Source organism: Diorhabda carinulata, chromosome 7, assembly GCF_026250575.1.
Source record: "Diorhabda carinulata isolate Delta chromosome 7, icDioCari1.1, whole genome shotgun sequence".
In the NCBI taxonomy this organism is placed as follows: Eukaryota; Metazoa; Arthropoda; class Insecta; order Coleoptera; family Chrysomelidae; genus Diorhabda; species Diorhabda carinulata.
In genome coordinates this window covers 633025-652741 of record NC_079466.1, presented here as the reverse complement: position 1 = coordinate 652741, position 19717 = coordinate 633025, and the positions used below count along the sequence as shown (strand labels likewise).

General features: G+C 31.8%; 1 protein-coding gene across 3 annotated transcripts in view; it reads left to right on the top strand.

Moving 5' to 3' along the window:
• Window positions 1-11913: 11913 nt before the first annotated feature.
• The window catches only part of LOC130896213 (mucin-2), a 275551-nt gene continuing 267747 nt past the window's right edge, over window positions 11914-19717 (top strand). For all 3 annotated transcript variants that reach the window (XM_057804149.1, XM_057804150.1, XM_057804148.1), the window contains exon 1: window positions 11914-12143. The gene's annotated coding sequence lies outside the window, so the exon portion shown is untranslated. The remainder of the gene's footprint in view (window positions 12144-19717) is intronic.

Sequence of the window (19717 nt, the reverse complement as noted above, 5' to 3'; positions counted from 1 at the left end):
AAAATGTATTTTTCAATGGATTTTCCAACAAAAAGCTACTCTTTGCTTAACTCAATAAAATTTATGGCTTAGGAGATATATAGATTTTTAGATCGTTGTACATGCCATAAAGAGGCATTCTGAAGGTATTCAAACACAATCAAAAATTTTCTAAATGAACTGCATACAGTCGAAAATTGTGTTAATTACATAAGGAAACAATTGAAGTATAGAAAAATTTAGTTGGTTAGCATACAACTTATCAAATAAAACCAAAAAAAAAACCGAAATAAATGTTCAAAGTGGGCACATTGCATTTCTACACACTTCTGGGGCCAACGGAGGATATTTTTTTGAACTTGAATGAGCATTCCAAGATTCAGCCTCAAAACGTCACAATTGAAGTTTATTGTATGATTTCGTTGTCCTTAATTCAGGGGAATATAGTGGCCATACAAATGGACCTCCCCGATCAATCCACCTATTAGGAAACAAGTTATTAAAATTATTATCATTTAGGAAGTGGGGAGAGGCTCCATCGGGCTTGAACCACATGTATCTCCGAATGTTTAGAGGAATATCATATAGAACGGGTGGAAAATCGTTTTGGAGAAATTCGAACTATTGTTGACCATTCAGGTTATTATTAAAAAAATATGGACCTACTATATTATTACCCACTATTCTTAAACACACATTAACACAAAACTGATGTTGATTCTTTGTGTGAATCGTCCCGTGAGGATTTTCATCGGCTCCTAATGTAAATTATGTGAATTAATAAACCCGCTTCATTATAAGAAGTACTTTTCAAAGGAATTATCAATTTGTTTACCTAGAAACCAACGAGCGTAGGCTAGTCTTGCTGGATAATCCTCTACTTCCTTGGCATGCACTTTCTGGATGTGGAAGTGGTGAAGAAGTTGCTCCTATAGATTGTTATTTTTGATACGTGAGAATATAGTGACATTTTGCGTATGCTAGTTGTGAGATCAGAATCAACTGCATCTAATGGATTTTGCTCTGAAGCTGAAACACTTCCTAAAATATCATTGTTTAAAAAAAAATGGAAACTACTTAATTTATGTAGACAAAACTCTTTCCCGTAACCTGCGATGAACCTGTAAGTATTTTCGATAAATAATTACAATTTACGATTTATATTTCTTTTTATATTCAACGGTTTCCTTGGCATGTACAACGGTGTATATCATATATCTCCTAAACAATAAATTTTATCGAGTTAAACAACATTATTAAACTGCTGTTCCTGCTGATTTGTATATTTAAACGCAGCTTAAACCAATCGATAAAGCGATTCAAAAGGAAGATTTTGATATAAGTCGAGGTTTCTTGGAATATATCGAAATTCAACATATATTTAAAATCAAATAGCTTTGCTGCTTCTACTGATATGTACATTCGGAAACAATTGATCGGATTTTTATGCAATTCCTACGATGAGATAAAGTGATTCATGGATGATTTTATTTTATGATAAGTCAAGATTTCTTGGGAATTCGTGAGAATATTACCAAATTATCTTGCTCTATAAACACACTGTATAATATTGTGACGTGTACAGTATAATTTTTCTATACTATTTAAATGTTTCGTTATTTAAGAGCGCACGATTTGTGACTTATCTACTTAACGGATAAGTTTGTTAAAACTTTCTTCAAATAAACTAATGCGAAGTAGACATTACTGTTAGTTACATTGTTGTAGATATCTAAAACTGATACATATAACGTTGAAGAATATGTAACACAATGGTGCTAATGACAGGAAATAGAAAAGGTATACAAGAAAATGTAATTTAGGAATTGTTATAATTCGTTTTAATTTTGTTCACTGAAATCTTGTTAACTTCAAAACTACTTTATTGTGCGCTTTTTAAAATTTCATTTAACTCCTTTCTGAACCATTTCGTCTCTTCATTATTTGTAGAAAGTTGATGTAAATATATTCAATCAAAACAATCCAATTACTTTAATAGCATTTACAAATACCAGTTATTGGATCATAGTATTCGCGTGGAAATATGTTTGACTTAATTTTTATGAAATTCTTCTCAAATGGGGTTCCAAATTTCTTCAAATACCAGATCCCCAAAATGTAAATCTTCTGTTATAGGAGTTATCTAGCAGAGTGATACAAATGTTTCGAAAAATGTTTCAAATGCGTGTATCAAGGTATTGATCTTCAGAGAAAATATTTTGATAAAGAGAATGGTGCTATTAGAAAGCGAACCTGCAATAATTTGGCAGTTGAAATAATGTTTGTCAAAAGAAGGCGCTATATTTATTGGAATGTTCGTTAGTAAAAATTTCTTTCTATTGGGAATAATAGATACCTACTATATGCACTAGTACCAGTGGTTACGAATTATTTCCTAACTAACCAGGATGGAAAGAAGATCAAATAAGACTTAAAATGAATGCTTCTGGAGAACTATATTCTGAATTGTTATACATTTCACAAATATATCTTGAAAAGCTGATCGAAATTGTTATTAGGAACACTTTTGAAAACTGGGTTATATGCTCTGATGCAACTTATAGAAGTATTAGATAATGTCTTGAAAGTTATATGATAGTTTTCTTGATGCAGAACGCGAACTTTCTATTGATTTGGTATAAAATTTGCCGTTGTTGTATTTCTTTTACATTGCTCAGCGGCGTATCAATTGGCAAGGGTTGTTTATAAATATTGGAATGATTACTTCCGCTGATCAATTCTATTTACGAATTCCTAGTATTAAAATGATAAACATTGATGGTAAAACTTCTTGAGCCCCAGTAAAAGAAAATAAATAGGTCCAAATCAATGGAGTCTATTTCAAATTTTACTATTTCAAAAATTGGCCTCAGGAATAGATATTACAAAACAAATCCAAAGCGTCTTACACTTTACAAATTTTTTGATTACTTTGTCAATATTAATGTCTAGTTTTCTATGAACATGGGATATACATAGACCTGTCAAACGTGTTTTTCGGCCTGGTTAAGATTGAACTTTTCTTAATTTTTGAAAACGTCATTTGTGCCGTAGCCACGGTAACTAGGAGTAAACTTATAATTAGACTTATTGAAACAATAAATAGAAGGAAATTAGTCAGCATCCGCTCTTATTTGATAATAAAATATAACGTACACATATGTGCAGATAAGTTCAATGTTTTAGTTCTTGACTACCAAAGAATGTATCTTCTAATAATTACCGTAATTACCTGGCCAAGAGAAGACCATCGAAATAATGAAGCTTGGACCAAAAAACACTCCAATGAGCTTTGAGAAGATTTAAATTATGATACTCTTTAAAAAATATTGAATATTTTTGAGAATTTTTTGGCATTGTTGCACTTTTTGTTGTTTTTAATACTTTAACGAGAAATTTTGAATGCATCAAGTCATTACACACCTTTAACAATCGTTTGTGAATATGTTTGTGTGTACCATTGAAAGTTACCTATATAGAGTTCACTTGTAGACATACTATACGAGGTACGTTTAGCCTGAAATCTACTCTTTCCAATGCAATGTCTACAGTCTCTGTAGACAAACCAGTCAAGCCGTTACCTTAGTTTGTAGAGAGGCAAAAATCATCGAGGTGAAACTAGAGCAAAATTTCACGTGAATTTTGTAAAAACTGCAACTTATACTTTATTGAAATGATGAAATGAGAAAAAAAGTTTGTCGCGTATATTTTCGAGTGGTTTAAGCGTTTTCAAGTGGCCGAGAAGATGTTGACGATGATTCGCGTTCGAGTAACCCTTCCACGTCAAAAACAAATTGATCTGACCGTCGGCTAAGTATTCAAGCCGTTATTTAATCTATAGGAATTTACAAAGAATGTGTGCGGCATATTTTATATGAAAAAGTCAACAACATGCGAAAAGTGTGTGCCTAAAATCCTCGCATTTGAACAACAAAAATTTGTGCATTGATACTTCAAATGCGATAAATGACTCAAACTTATTAGATGAGGTAATAAAGTGTGAAAAATCAAATCTGCATAAAAAGAAACAAGCTGTGAATCTGTTGAAACTGTGAAAGAAAAAGCAGTGCGCATTCTGAATGAACTGTCCGAAAAAAATGTCCTGTACTGTTTGGAACAATGAAAAAGGACGGGTCCTGCTTATGCAACACTATTTTGTTTAAGCAACTAAAATTAGGACATGCAGTTGAATTAACACCCAATTATGAAGTAAATGGAATTTTTCGTTCGATATGCGTACACATAATATTAGAATACCTATTTCTTAGTCGGAGAACAAACTTGCCGGAGTTGAATAGATGAGATAATTTCTTAGTAGACATCTACAACTTTCACTGAGGTTACCTGAACGTTGTAGTTTGGCAAGAGCAGTTTCATTTATTCGTGCTAATATTGAAGCATTTTTTGGCAATTTGACTCGCATATTCATTCTCGAAGAGACTTCCACGACGACGTTGTAACGTCCCAAATCTTTTTTACGTTCTTTTAGATGAAATATTTTCTTGTAGACATGCAATTAGAAGTTATTTTCTATAACCTAGACGCTGAATCATCAGAATAATCTACATTCTTGCTTGTAACCATGTGAATTCCCACATATCGGAACAAAAAGAATTAGAAACAGATGAATCTATTATCCAGAAGATGCTGAAGTAAAACGAATAACACCTTCAAAACATATTCAACTAACTCCTATATATCCAAAGATGAATCTCGTTTCTATTGCTGAAACTTCAATGGCAGAGAATATTTTTTTTAAATAAAATCTTGTGACGGAAGCGTATGACACGTTATTCAATGACTGCTCATTCGAACCGTAAAGACAAGATTGTGTCGAGAGTGGTGTTAAGGTTCGCTATAGAACATTCTTCCCATTTGTTTGAGGACCAAATGAGAGAGTGAATATGTCTGTTATAGCTTCTACTATTGTAGATGATATGATTGCCAATCTTCATATCAGAAAGTATTTACGTAGCATAGACGTTTACTTAGAAGATGATTCGGATCTTGCGTTAATGAAGGTGGACATCAATTTAACCTTCAACTGTAGCGAATTATTTTAATTAGTATTTTTAAAAACTATGTATATCGTTTCTTAGTATATATAACAAAAAACAAAAATCGAAATCGCTGAATCACTACTCGTATACCTTAATATAAGGGAAACAATGTAACTTTTTTAAATACAACACCACGTTAATCGAAATGTGAGATGTTTGCTTAAAATACGTTAAAACTTCGTGGGATATCCTGTATTTAGATACCACAAAGGCATACTTAATGAGGAGATAAGCAGGAGAAGGCCGATGATGAGGAATCCATAACTAAAGTATAGAAATATTGCCAAATTTCTCTCATCAACAAAACGAGATTAGTTTGGAATTTTCTGTCTTATGGACTCTCAAGAAAAAATAGAATGAAGTGAAATGAACTGAAAATAGATGCTTTCGAAAGTGAGTTAGAACGAATCAATTAATCCTAGACCAATTCAGAAGAAAGAAAGAGAGTATTGAGGTTAAATGCTGGGAAGACTGGAAAGGACAAGGAAAAATCGCTTACAAGATAAACAGGGCTTATAACAAACCCAATAAAACTAGATAACTAATACTCGATGATGATGCACACATTCTTTCCTCTGATAGGACTCAAAATCTGACGTGCTTTTTTTTTTAATTAAATCTGTATATCTTTCTTTTTATTCAATGCTATTCTACGCACATGTGTATTTGAAATGATGTATACGTAGCAGAGAAAACAGTTATATTTATATTTTCGAGACTGTTTTTTATTTGTGACTGTTCATTTATTTAGTTCTCAAGATTTGGTTAAACACATCAAGTATATTGGCTCATTAGAGATATAGAACACAAGAAAGTTCATTCGAATGTTCTTGGAAATGTGGAAAGCGAAAAGAAAAAGCAATTCACTTTATGTTTTTAAACAAAAGAAAAAGCAATGAAGAATAACTATGTGGGTATTGTAATTGAATTTGTGATTTATTTTGATATTTTTTTGTTTTTTCGATACATTTAAATAATTGTCAGTTATTCCATAGTTATCGTGATTTGAAAAAAACTGATTACACGCTTATAATATACATGTATATCAAATGTAACGTAAAATACATCGCTCAATCTATTTTCTTCTATGTTTTTTTCATGAATAAACTTCTATCTTACCCTGTTGTTATTTAATTCCCCTAAACGGTTTGTTATTTCAGCAAGTGTTTGAACTATTATAGATATTGATTCATAACCCATTCTTTACTTATTACTTCGTTATTACTACAGTTTCTTTCAGTACTTCATTTTCAATGCTTGTATTCTGTCTTTTGTTCTGTTTTTCAGTATCCAGCTTGAACTTCCATATGGTGATATTGACCGTTATACCTGCATTAGTCCTGCAGCTTTCTGTGGGTTCTTGCCACATCCATGCTTCCTCCCCAAAATGGAGCTGGGTAGAAGATAGGATGGTTGACTGGACAGTTGAACACAGTACTCTTCTTTTGTTCGCTTTTGGTCCTGCCTTATTTGGCATCAGTCTTTATAAAGCAGAAATAAGCTTTGTTGTCTCCTCTATGGTTTACTGGTGTCCAGCTATACTTTGCGGTAGCATGTTCTGTTGCGTTATAGTTTTGTTTTCTACTCTGATTGCAATCGAGTCTAGACGCCTTCTTGATGTGAGTATAATCTATTCCGTTTTTCTGAAGCAAGCTCAAGGTTTTTTGTATTCATCGAGTAGCTAGTAGCATCTATGACGTAATTGGTTTTCAAAACACGTTCCTTTTTGTCACGTACAATTACGATTAGGACCAGATCGTCAACATGGGTGATACTTGTTGTTCCACCTGGAAGTTCAAGTATGTCGTTATATACCACATTCCATATTGTAGAGCCCAAAATTGATACTTACGGCACGCCGATTCTGAGTGTTTGGGTATGGTGTTTTTTTATAAAGCATTGGGTACAAAAATAGTGTTACGTATCTTCACGGCTTGGTATTCTCGAACTTGGAACTGCCTTATCTCTGGCCTCTCATTCTTGCGGGAGGGAGGGAGTATCTAGCTATACAGTTCTACCGTCAGTTACTTCTTTTGTCTAGATTTTTTAAGTTCCTTCTTTTATTGTCTTCAGGACGAAGTTTTCTTAACACCTCATCCGCTGTCTCCGTTGGAAACATGGCCATCAACAAATTTTCAGGCGTCACCACTGCCCCTACATGCTCCACATATTCGCTGCTTTTTGTACAGTTGGGGAATCCTCATATTTGAATCTGTGAAGCAACTGTGTCCAAGGAGCATATTGGTCAGCTAGTAACTTACTTCTCCGTGGAGGTGGCTCACCCAAGTGTCCATATTCCTATGAACGTGGCATCCCATAACGAACGACTTATGCAAATTCGCTCATGATGTTTTTCGGCTCATTTCCTCTCAACTCTTCTCCGCTCAGTAGAAGCGGTAGATCTTCTGTGCCAAAGAAGGAATCTGACTGAAGCGACCACTTTCCTGGTCTCTACTTCTGTAGAGGGTTGGTCCAGATGGCAGTTCCGTATGTGATCACAGATGTGAGCACCGAAAACAACAGAGCTCTTCTTCTCAGTTCTCTGGACCCCCTAAGTTCGCTGAGTTACTCCATTTTTTTCTTCTGGTAATCAGCACAGCCTCTGTTTTGTGTTTCTCTAGTTTCAGGCCATCTGAGTCCATCCACTCGAGATATTTTCGAGTAACGTATCAAAAGTGTAGTTTTAATAATTATCAAGCGATTTTCATGAGAAGAGAAGATAAAGAAGACCGCTACCAAGTATAAAAAAACAACAAAGTAGGCTAGCGCGGAGAATATGTTTACGCTATAAATAATTGGATTGGATTTGTGGTTGTCACCAAAAAAGAGAAAACGGAATTAGAAAACTTGAGTTTCAGGAGGAGGAAGAGGAGTCGACTACTCCAGAAGCTATCATATTCATATTTTTCTTGTGTGGCAACAGACTTTCTTGTGTGGCAACAGATTCAATAATCAACAACAAACCTTTCACAAGTTTTTTTGCAAATACTTCAGAACGGGTCGCCACTGATTAGAACTAAAGAGAAATATTCTAATATTGAATGAGTCATTACATTGTTATGAAACCACAGAATCACTTTGACTTTAAATGAGTCTGAAAAGTATTCCATTTGTTATAAACGTTTATTTTGTGGTAAATTCAAATATATAAATAAAAAATTTAGAAGGGCCTCAAGCGCTGGTTATATCTCGTCGTGGAGCTTCGATCCTCTATATTAAATTTCTATTTCGACTGAATGATATCCCGGTTATTTGATATTTTGTCTGAAAAATTAAAAAAAAATACTGCCAAATAACTTTCGCAGGAATGCTCTGTTTGTTTTCAACTCATCCTGTTGCTTTTGGGAAACGTCAACATATGCTATCTACACGAGTGAAACATACCAAAAGATTGAATAGATTTAACGTGGCATATTCATGTTGTGAAAGGATACGTATGTACAGACAACTAGACCGTTTAAAATATTTGAATTTATCGCTTAATGTTCAAATTTTTCTTTCAATTTCACATTTCTCATTTCCCCATTTTACGGTAGACAACAAAGACTTCAGACTGGCATTGCTCTCATAGTACAGATGCAAGGGTTGCAGATGCGCAATCCAGTGCTGGCTTCGATATTTTTAGCAGTAGCGGATTTATTAGAACAATAACTAGGTACGCTATTTCGATTTCGGAGAAGAAATTCTTTTACACGATGTCTGGAAAACAGAAAATTATTTCCAGAACAAATAACTTCTTTCTAAGTATGATATATGGTTGGTAAAGTAAAATAGATTATTATTGGAAACTATTTAGAAGTGGAATTGGTTTGGAAATGTTGAAAGCTAATTTTCAAAAAACTGTCGATGTTAAGGCAGAAACTACTTATTACTTTGTTTGTAGAATCAAAGGAAAATATTGGGTTATAATATTGATGGCCTTTTATAATTTGACTATCTTTTTGTTTTTGTCTTATGGGCAAAGGTGTCATAAGGTCTCTGCTATGAATACCACATTGCAATTAATTTTTACCACCAGTAGTCAATAGGTATATTTTTGATGAGTTTGGGAATTTAATAAATCACTCGAATATAATTCATAATCGATCCGTTTTCTATTGGGAATATCACATATAGACATTTACTTCCAACACCTGTATTTTTTAGCAATTAAGGACTTAAAGGCTCTCTATATATATCACACACTCCACAACTTTGATCAAACCATTGATCTAATATTCGCTCTAATTGAATCAAAAATGTATGGACAATAGCTTCAGATTCATGTTCAGACTTTTAGATGTACGAGTATATAGAATATCAAGAATGTGGAGATCAGCCTGCTTATCTGGTGCTTAGTAAACCTTGAAATAACTGAAAGGATCGTATCCGTCACAAATCAGCAACGCATAAAATTTACCTCAGAATATTTGCCTAGTCAGGGAAACCACCCCTTTATAAACAATATTGAAGGTTTGGTGCAACGGATTCAAGCAAGGCCGTGAACGTGGTGCGAATCAAGCGCATTCCCGTTTTTTTTGCACCAGTATGACTTATGAAAACACTGCACGTCTCGTGAGCTTATCAAACGCATCACAGTACTTCAAGTGTCTAATCGATAAATTAATAATTAGAAAGCAATTACTTCGAACCATTATGAATAATACAAGTATGAACGCGTGGAGTTTGGAGTGGACAAAAAAACCAAAACTCGATTATTTGCCAGGAAAGTGTTGGCTACGGTTTTTTGGGATTGTAGGGTTATTACTTCAAAACATCAACGCAACGCGTTTCATCATCCTTATTCCTGTACCCCTCAAGTTTGAAGATAAGCGATTTGTGACCAATTATAAAGTGAAAACATTCGTGTGTAACTGGAAATTTACTTAGAGATGTAGCTGTTTATAGAAAAGACTCGTTCGTGCATCACAGATGCATCACTTCAATTCTATCGAATTGCAATAAATAATTTTGAAAGTATCATTAACAAATTCGAGGAGTATTCAACACATATTTAGATAGGTTATTGATGATGGCACATCTATTTGTTGACAAACGACAGTTTCGAACTTGCTCAATATTATTTTTTAACGTGCTTATATTAGCTTCACTTGTATATGGGTTTGTTTGTTTGTAGTTCTGCTTTGGACTAAGAGCAAGCGGCTCATTTAATAAAAATTCGACAGAGGATTCGCACCTCCGAACTCGGTGTTCGAAATCAAGAATTTTGACGACCTTACCCACTACACCGTTATGGCTCTATACAAGTTTCGACGAGAGGTATACAAGTAATGAAGCCATTGGACTAGGGTGGTATCAATTGAATGAATAATGTTAGAGAAAAATCAAAAACACGCTTTCATAGAATAAGAAACTAAACAGTGAACAATAAATATAGTTTAAAAAAACTAAAAGAAAAACGCTTTTCAAGCACATCAAACTGAGAAGTTGGAAATAAGCTTTAAACAATAATGAATGAAAAATATTTGTATTATTGTGTTAAAAGCGTCGGGCGCTGGATGCACGAGAAATATGGAACAAATCACGCTTTTTTCATTGCAAAAATCATTCGAGAAAGTCATAGCAATAGTGAATGATCAAAAACGACAGTCAAAAAGGCATACGTGTTTAATGAAGACGATTTGTGGCAGTTTTCATTTGGTGTACCGAACATTATATATTTATTTTTGAATCAAGTAACTAATTGAGGTATTTTTGAATTTTTTAGATGTCAATTGAACAATTTTACATGACATCAAGGAAGAAGGAAGCGGATTTCTTTCAAGAGGTGTTTGTTGAATAGAAGCAATATTTATCATCAGAATATAATTTTTTTATATAATGATAAGTGTACAAATAAAGTTGTTGGGATTAATAAATTTGCATCAAGCTCTTCGCAAAGGTCACAGGTTCTCTTGAATTAGATAATTTTAAGAAACTCATTATGGCGAATATCTCAAACAATAAGTAGGATGGAAGTCGGCAGCTATGATAACTGAGTACATAGAAGTAAGTTCTATTAACAAGAAGAATGTTTCCAACGTTATTGGGATTAATGACTTACTATTGAAGATGTTGCATTACAATTTTCACTAACTTAATGATTTAAAAATTGTTTAGAATAGAATTCGCGATTTTGAAAGTTAGATGTAAATAATTATTAAAAACTAGTACTATAATTATACCCAAGTTTGAAAATTATAAGATACATCATCATATGCTAGGATCAACTTTAGCTTGAGGCGAATTTAGTACAATCAATTTGTTTAATTTAGGAAGAATATTTTAAATATTCATTTTTCTCCTCCTTATATAGGAAACAACACATTTTGACAACGTTTTGAAGAATGTATCAATTGTATCAACAACGTCAAACTAACAATAATTTACAAAAATTGGGTAACATTAATTAACATGAATATTAATACTACAATTTTTAAATTTTGATAAATTTTTTCTCTTTCGTTATCAATTTGTATGAAATATGCTGCCTCCATAATTTTTCCATCTCTAAACAATTTCTGTTACTCATTAAGTACTACAGGATACTTCTGGCTTCTTTATATTGTATAAAATTAAATTTGCCACTTTCTAGCTACAGCAACAGATAAGATATATTTGTAGATTATTTCATATCCATTTGGCTATCATATCATCATCAATAATTGAAATTTCTTTGAATTCTTGATAATGAACTGACAGCTTGATGTTGTCGATGAAATAACAATGCTTATGATACTATAAAAAGCTGTCCCATAATTTCACGCCAAAAATATCGAATTATATTAATAAGAATCGTAGAATCAATTCTACGAGCTAACTACCGTCCTGTATTGCTCTTCTCCCCAAACCATTGGAGTACTCCCCAAAGTGGAGGGATGATGACGGCGGCGGTAGTGATGAAGTAACGGCAGACCGAGTGGCGTCCTTTTGCGAATCCGCCGTCTCGCGTAAATTCTTTTTGTTTTCATTTACGATCCGGTAGTGTGTAGAAAGTTTACAATTTTTTTGGCGAAATCGTGAAAAAATTGTGATATTTAGAAAATGTGATTTATGATTGAGTTTTAGTGACAGTTATGTTTTTATATAGTCGAAGCTGTAACAAGACAAATCCTCTAAAAAGAGGTAAATAATAACATTTATTATATATCTGTAAAGGTTTAAGAAGGATATTGAGTAGAAACTATTTTCTTTTAAAATTGATATCAAATTATGCGCATGGCTGAAATTACTTAACAAATATTTAAAAAGATTATTAATGAGCGTTGGTATTTTTGTGAAAGTAACAGTTTGTCTGGGAATATTCAAAACATTATATTTCTATTATTATTATATATTTTAAATTGTAGTTCACATCTATGTCGAAATATGAATAATGCACTTGTTTAAAATTATTAATTTTGTAATGTTCTTCTACATTTAATACATCAAGAACTTTCATTTATCAATAGAAAGTGATTTTGATTTTATTTCTTAGCAATTCTTATTCATTTTAGCTACTGCTTTATGCTCTAAAAATTTGTGTTTATGTATGTACTATATGAACAACACACCCAAAACTTTTCTGTTTACTCGAGACATTATTTATTCTATATTCACGTCGTGTAAAGATCCTAAAGTTTGTTTTTCTGTCTCTTTATTTATTATTCGAAGAAGGGTAGCTTGAGATTCTTATGGTGAGAATAAAAAAATATGGTTGCGATACGACGGAGACTTTGATATTATCTACCTTTTTAAATACTTCTACTTAAAACTTTTTTTTATTCACAAGGAAAAAATATTGAATCCTGATTTATATATACTTTGATAGAAGAATCAATTAAAATAAAAAGGTATCGGCATATCAAAAGATCCCATTATCCATATACTGACTGAAGCAAACGCGCATTCGAATGATCTGTTTCAAGGTTTTATTGACCTGGATTTTTTCGTCGATCTACTACTATACTTCTGAAATAAAAGTCAAGACAGTGGGTTGCAAAGGGCGAACTTAGTTTCATCGACTCCAACTATTATTTGGAAGGGTTTATATTATATACTGCTGTTAATATAGCTTCATCCAGATTCTGAACCACTTGCTCGAAAATGTAACTTTCAGTGAAGGAGAAACTTGTAACTTTTCGCTGTTGAAGATTGGAATGTCTCATTATCAAAGAGAAACTGCCCAGCTTATGCTGCTTTCAATTTTTTCAATTTTGAAATTGAAAAATGATGTACAGCCACTTACTTACCCAAAATTGTCAACTGATTAATTAGTATTAAGTTTCGAAGTTTCACATCCTATTTTTTTATTTTATCGATGCTAACAAAAGATGTGTACAAATGCGCTACCTTGTAACTTCTCAAGCGTATAATTTCTGAAAAAGGTTTGTCAAAGGGTATAGTGAAAGAGTATTTCTGAACGGCAAATTCCGATTCAACAACCATTTTGATGTATTGACCTCGGTGTTCAGTGGAGGATGTGGCAAATATCCAACAACTCCATTACGAAACGACAGATATCACCAAGTCGTTTATAAACAAGTGATATTGGATGACTACAAATCTAAACGTAGCATAACATCTTTACTTAACTAAAATAACATTAATGTGAATATAATATATTATAAAAAAGGAAATATTTGGAAGATATTGATACTAGTAATTGGTAGATTAAACAAGATTACGAACAGCGATACATACTCCTAGTAAAACCAAATAAATATAGATGTGAAATGATTTGATTGGAATTAACGAAATATTTATGTCGTATTTTTAAATAATATGGACCTTAGGCATATCATCGAGAAAGAATGAGAGGTTATCAAGCTTACGAAATACCTACATATACAATAGAAACGACGCTTCCTACTAGAAAGTTGGAAGAAGAACGAACATGAAGCAAGAAAACTATAACAAGTGCACTTATGGCTCAAGGTAGGTAGAAGAAGAGAAAGAAGCAAATAACGAATCGGTAAAACAGTCACTAGGGAAAGTATAAAAGATATTGTGAACTGGAGAAGAGTACTGAATATACAAGATCCTGAATCTAGATGCTTGGCTATTTAAAAAGCACAAACTGCATCGAAAGAAAATAATTATCCGTAAAAAGTGATAAACAACAATCTAAGAAAAGAGTAAACAGATTCTACAATAAATTAAAAAGCAAAACAGAAACGAAACATCAAAACATAAAATATTTTTCCTTGCCATATGTACAAGAGCTTTTTCAACAACTATCGAATTATTTCTATCAATAAATAAGATATTAGTATAAGTTATAAAGGACATAATACATTATCCAAATATTTCACTAAACTAAACTCTAAAACACCAAAAAAAAAAAGAATTAATATCATTTATAAAGTGCCTTGTACTAATAGGGCAGACATCTCAGTATTTAGAAAATAGACTAAAAGGTCATTAATACGATAAAATACTTGAAACTGCATTAACGAACCATGATATATAGAAAAATCATGAATTCAGTCATAAAGATTCAAAAATTCTTGAAACGGAAACGAAATCACGAAAAAGAGTATTTATAAGAACGAAGAAAGACCTAAATAATTCAAGTCAAATTTATAGCTCTATTTTGTAAATTCTAATTAAATTACAAATAATTTTATTGATTAATGCTACATATTTGAGATATAAGGACTAAGGAAAAAATAATTTTTCTTGTTAGAACAAATTTCTATTTTGATTTTATTCTTATCTGATGATGGAGATAATCTATTGATTAATATTAATCAATTAATATCATATTTTGATGAAGAATTCAATAAGTCTGAACGTCAAATTTTATCTTTCTTCCAAAAATTTTTAGAAAAACTAATTTTAAAATAGAAGATACAGAAGACAAGAACATTTAAAAGCATAAATGTACGAAACTAGAGAGCAAATCGAGATGAAGAATATTTTTGAAATAAATTAGGATAGAAGACTACAAGAAGAATGAGGTTATGGAACTAATTAAAAAATCATTTGATACGAACAAGTAAAATTTCGTAATGCCTCTAATACGAAGGAAGATCAGAAAAAAGATTGCAAGATTGTTCACCACAATATAGATAGTTGGCGCTGCTCGTTACAGCTAGTATAGTGCCTGCACCTCAATTAAATCGGTCGAAAAATAAGTCATCACATGATAAGTACAAAGCCACATAAATGATGTATAATTAAACCTTCTAGCTCCCCGTGATGCATTGATCACATAACATTACAGGGGACAAAACTTGTCTTAATTATTCCGCCAACAGAAGCATTATTATACCATCACTGTCTATTATTCTTGTGCCACTTTGACACAGTTATGCGAAGTCAAGCCACCTACATATTCTGGAATAACCCCCAAGATGATATTCAAACAGATTGAAAAATGGGACAAGATTCAACTTACTATTTATTGTAGCTGATACTGAACAATCAGCGAAGATCGAAAATATTTTGTGGTTCACGTGAAAAATACTTTCAATTGATTTGAAATTGAGTGAAAATATTTAGAACATGAAAAGAATGTTGTGATTAAATTGATTTGTAATCGATTGTTCAACCATCCATTTTAAGTAGAATGTATGTATTACGTCAATAACGTAACGATTATCTTGGTATCTTTCATGAATACTTTTTCATTAATTTTGTTTCCGCCTTTTACAATGAATTTATCGATATCATGTTATAATTTTCTCGACAATAAAATACAGGGTTTGCCTTGAAATATTTTTCAGTGCGGCTCCTTTGGTTTTGGCCAAAAACTTATATAAATGATTTTTCCTAAAGGCTCCTTCCACAAATACTTTTAGACAGAGCTCCATGTTTGGAATATATGGATATTGCAGTACTTTGGAGGAGATACATTCTATTTTTTTTTTCTTTTTACTCGTTATTCATAAAAGCAACGGATTTATAAAACACAATTCATGACGTTCTTTTTGGGATTTCGATAATCAACTATATCAATTGAAACGTATACATCTTTTTTATTAGAATGAAAATCGAAGAATTGGAAGTAAAATAACAAGAAGAAAATGACGTTTGGGTAGTCCCAATTTTAAATCTCCCACTCGGAGAGAAGTAATGGTACTAGGAGGATATTTTTAATTCTAACTAAATAGGTCTAAATTTATTATTTGCGATTGGCCAAATTCAACATGTTTTATTAAATATATTTCGTGTACTACTGCAGATGAATAAAATTTTATTCGTCTCTGGTCTCTGGTATGCTAGATATGATTCGTATTAATATGAGTACCTCCAAAAATATGCATTTTGAAGTGATTTCCACTAATTTAAGCGTAAATGAAGACATACACATAAATAAAGTGACACTATAGTGGTAAAAACAGTAAAGTTTCAATCTCAAAGTAATTTTCATTATATAAGTGGCTATGAAAATCAAACAAACTACTAATCAGATGATAAACCTCTTGAAATTGTAACAGAGAAGAGAGCAAGAAATGAGAAGAAACACTTGAAAGAGATAGCTCCACCATAACTTTCTTTCTATTTCATTCTAATATTAGAATACGAATTTGATTGAAAGCTCAGTCTAGTACTACTTTGTCTATGGCGTATACAGTTATTTTCGGTGGTTAATGCGTTCGTGCTGGTGTTAATATGTCATACACCTTAAAGATTGCTCGAGAAGAGAAAAGAATGAGACATATTTGACTGCCATCTGGCGTCCATGGAAGCAAAGGGAATAATCTAGGGATCGCAACAATCCCTTTCCACTTACAAGTGATTGGATCACACAGAACAACGTTTTGATCACTTTAATTTAATGAAACGTGGTTCCTACCGCTTATGAATATTATAAAGAACAACAACGTTGTAAAATTGGTGGTAATCACGTAAAAAACTTTCGTCAAATTTCCAATGATACGTGGGATACCAATAAAGATATTTGATGTTTTTTTTTGTGCTCAAACATTTATACTCTTGATGAAGCGAAAAGAAGGAAATTAATGATTTACGATCAAGTAGATTCATAAATCACCGTTTATCAAGCAAACAATACGTCCACTGCATTCAAAATGATGCATTGTCAAATTTACATACACATACCCAAAAAATATCTGAAATTCAGAACTCCATCAATTCGACAGAAGGCGCAGTGTTCTAAATACATTTGTAAATTAAACGTTGTTTGCAGTCCATTTTTCCGATATGTTCGGATTACTATATTCGGATCAATGTAAAATGGAAAAGAGATAAAGAGAGTTAAAATGAATTATACAATAGGCACTCTAATTGTTAGTATGTAGCAAACGAAATAAATTTAATAAAGAACAGAATATGTACATGAAGATTTAGAATGAAATATGTTCATCGGAGCAGCAAATAAGCCTCAAATTTTCGCTTCTAGTAAAATAATTAAAATGCAATCAATCAATATTTAATCAGACAAATGTCTAATTATACTCTTCGGACATTTATCTGCAGCTCAAGTCAAATTTTGCGTCTGATATTTTTATCGATTGAAAAATTTAGATGAATTTGAACCAATTAAATGACAAATGAGGTTCAAACGCCGTTTCATGCTAAGTGATTAGGAGACTAAAATACATTTTCATTGATCACTTTTCTTAATTATATGTAGATGATACTGGAAGATTTTCATGTCCATTATTATTTAAAGGTTATGTTAAATATGATCCGGAGATTAAAGCAGAATATGGAAAAGGGATGGAACAAATAACTTCAATTCAATATTCTATGATTGTTTGAAACATACGAAACTTGACAATAGAATAGTTGATTGGGAATCACGTTGTATTTCGACAAAAATTTAGTATATTTGGAAACTCGATATACTACATACGAAGTCGACGGTAGTTGAATATAGCTTGTTGTAATGTAATCTTATTATCTAGAATATGGAACCAAACTCCGAATATCATTTTAAAAACGATTAGTCTGAATCAATCACAACCATAAAAGCATCATCTTTTTATGGATTCTAACCCATGCTGGTATTAGCGGACATGCACCGTATATGGGCTTTGAAAGTGATTAGTTTGGATCTTAAATGCGTTTTGATTGAGAAAATAATTTCATTGTGGCAACCTCAAAGGATGATGATCTCAAATCTACGTGAAATTGAACCTTTATATGGAAAGTAGGTGCCCTTTTTCAATAGCAGACAACACCAAGAGATTATTTCACGTCTTCGGCTAGAGCATACGACATTTATCCTGAAGTATCACAGAGAAACATATCCTTATTTCAGAATAATAACTATCATAAACTGATAATATTGATAAAACTAAAAAATGTATTCCATTCCTGTTCTGTCGCTAAAAACTTTTACTGATTCGACTTTTCATAAATAAAAAAATAAATTTCTTATTTCTTAGACCTTTTGATATATTAATGTATCTAAATGTTCTTGATTTTAGGTCTCTCCTGTTTTAAAATTAGTTTTTTTTGATAATTTTTGAAAGAAAGGCCAATTTTGCGTTTCGACTTTTCTTTAAGTCTTCTCCATCAAAAGTGGAAACGTCAAAAATGATGTTTCTTTTGAAAATAATCAAAAAAAACTAATTTTAAAACAGAAGAGACCTAAAATCAAGAACATTTAGATACATTAATGAAAAAATATTAACATGAGAATGAAGAACATAAATATTTCTTAAATATTACTTCAAATTGTGGAAAAATATAATTTGAAAAAAAAGCCTACCATTGGTAGCATTCGTAAGAATTTATTCAGAAATTGTTTGGAGTACATTAAAATTAAAGCTTTGCAAATATGATAATAATAAAAAATTCTAGACAGTTATCCCATGAAATCTCCAAATCATCACCAGTTTATGACCAAAGCGAGTAATGTACTAATTCTACTTTCAGTTAAATTTTTGGTCTTTCATGTAAGAATAGAAGTATTGTATGTGACATAATTGATAAGTACGAAGATATGGAGAAATATGGAGAAAATACGATTGAGTATAATACCTAAAAAAAGCATCAGAAGAAGTGCAAAATACCATCAGCAGTGATTTAAAAATGATTAGCTTGAAAATCTCAAAATTTCAATGTGGATTTATACAAGAAAAGTAGATGAAATTCATATTATCTAGTACATAATGGAACAAGCTTATGAAAACACAATAGAAGTACATATATATATATATATATGTTATGTAAAAACTTTAAACCGTTTAAATTGGTCAAATATACTTTACAAGTCAAGAGGAAACAGGAGGGTTTTTAAAAGCTGTGTAAGACAAAGTGCCGGTTGTTAATAAAACAAAAATAATAAGTGTGAAAATAGAATGACAAAAATAGAGGAATTTTAATTTGATAAAGTGAAAAAGTTCAGATATTTGTGGTTTACGATCAGCAGTAATAGGGAAGGAAGGAAAATAATGCCACTTCCCATGCCAATAAGATATTAATGAAAAATAACCCGAATTGCTAAATTTTATAAATACAACTGAATGAAGAATAGTAGAAAGAAAAATAGAGCTATAGAGCTGATAAAAGTTGAAAAAAATGTATACAATAACGTATTCGAGATATAAAATTCTAAGAAAAATAAATATAGGAAATAAAGTGACAAAGAATTGTCATGTAGAGAAATACAAAAATGTTCAAAGCTATAGTAGCCGCTAGAAAGTGTGAGAAGATAAGGAAAGTCCAGATCTAAGTGGCTAAAAGAAGTATATATAAATATTTAATAGGCGTTAGATGAAAAGAAAAATCAAGGGATTAAC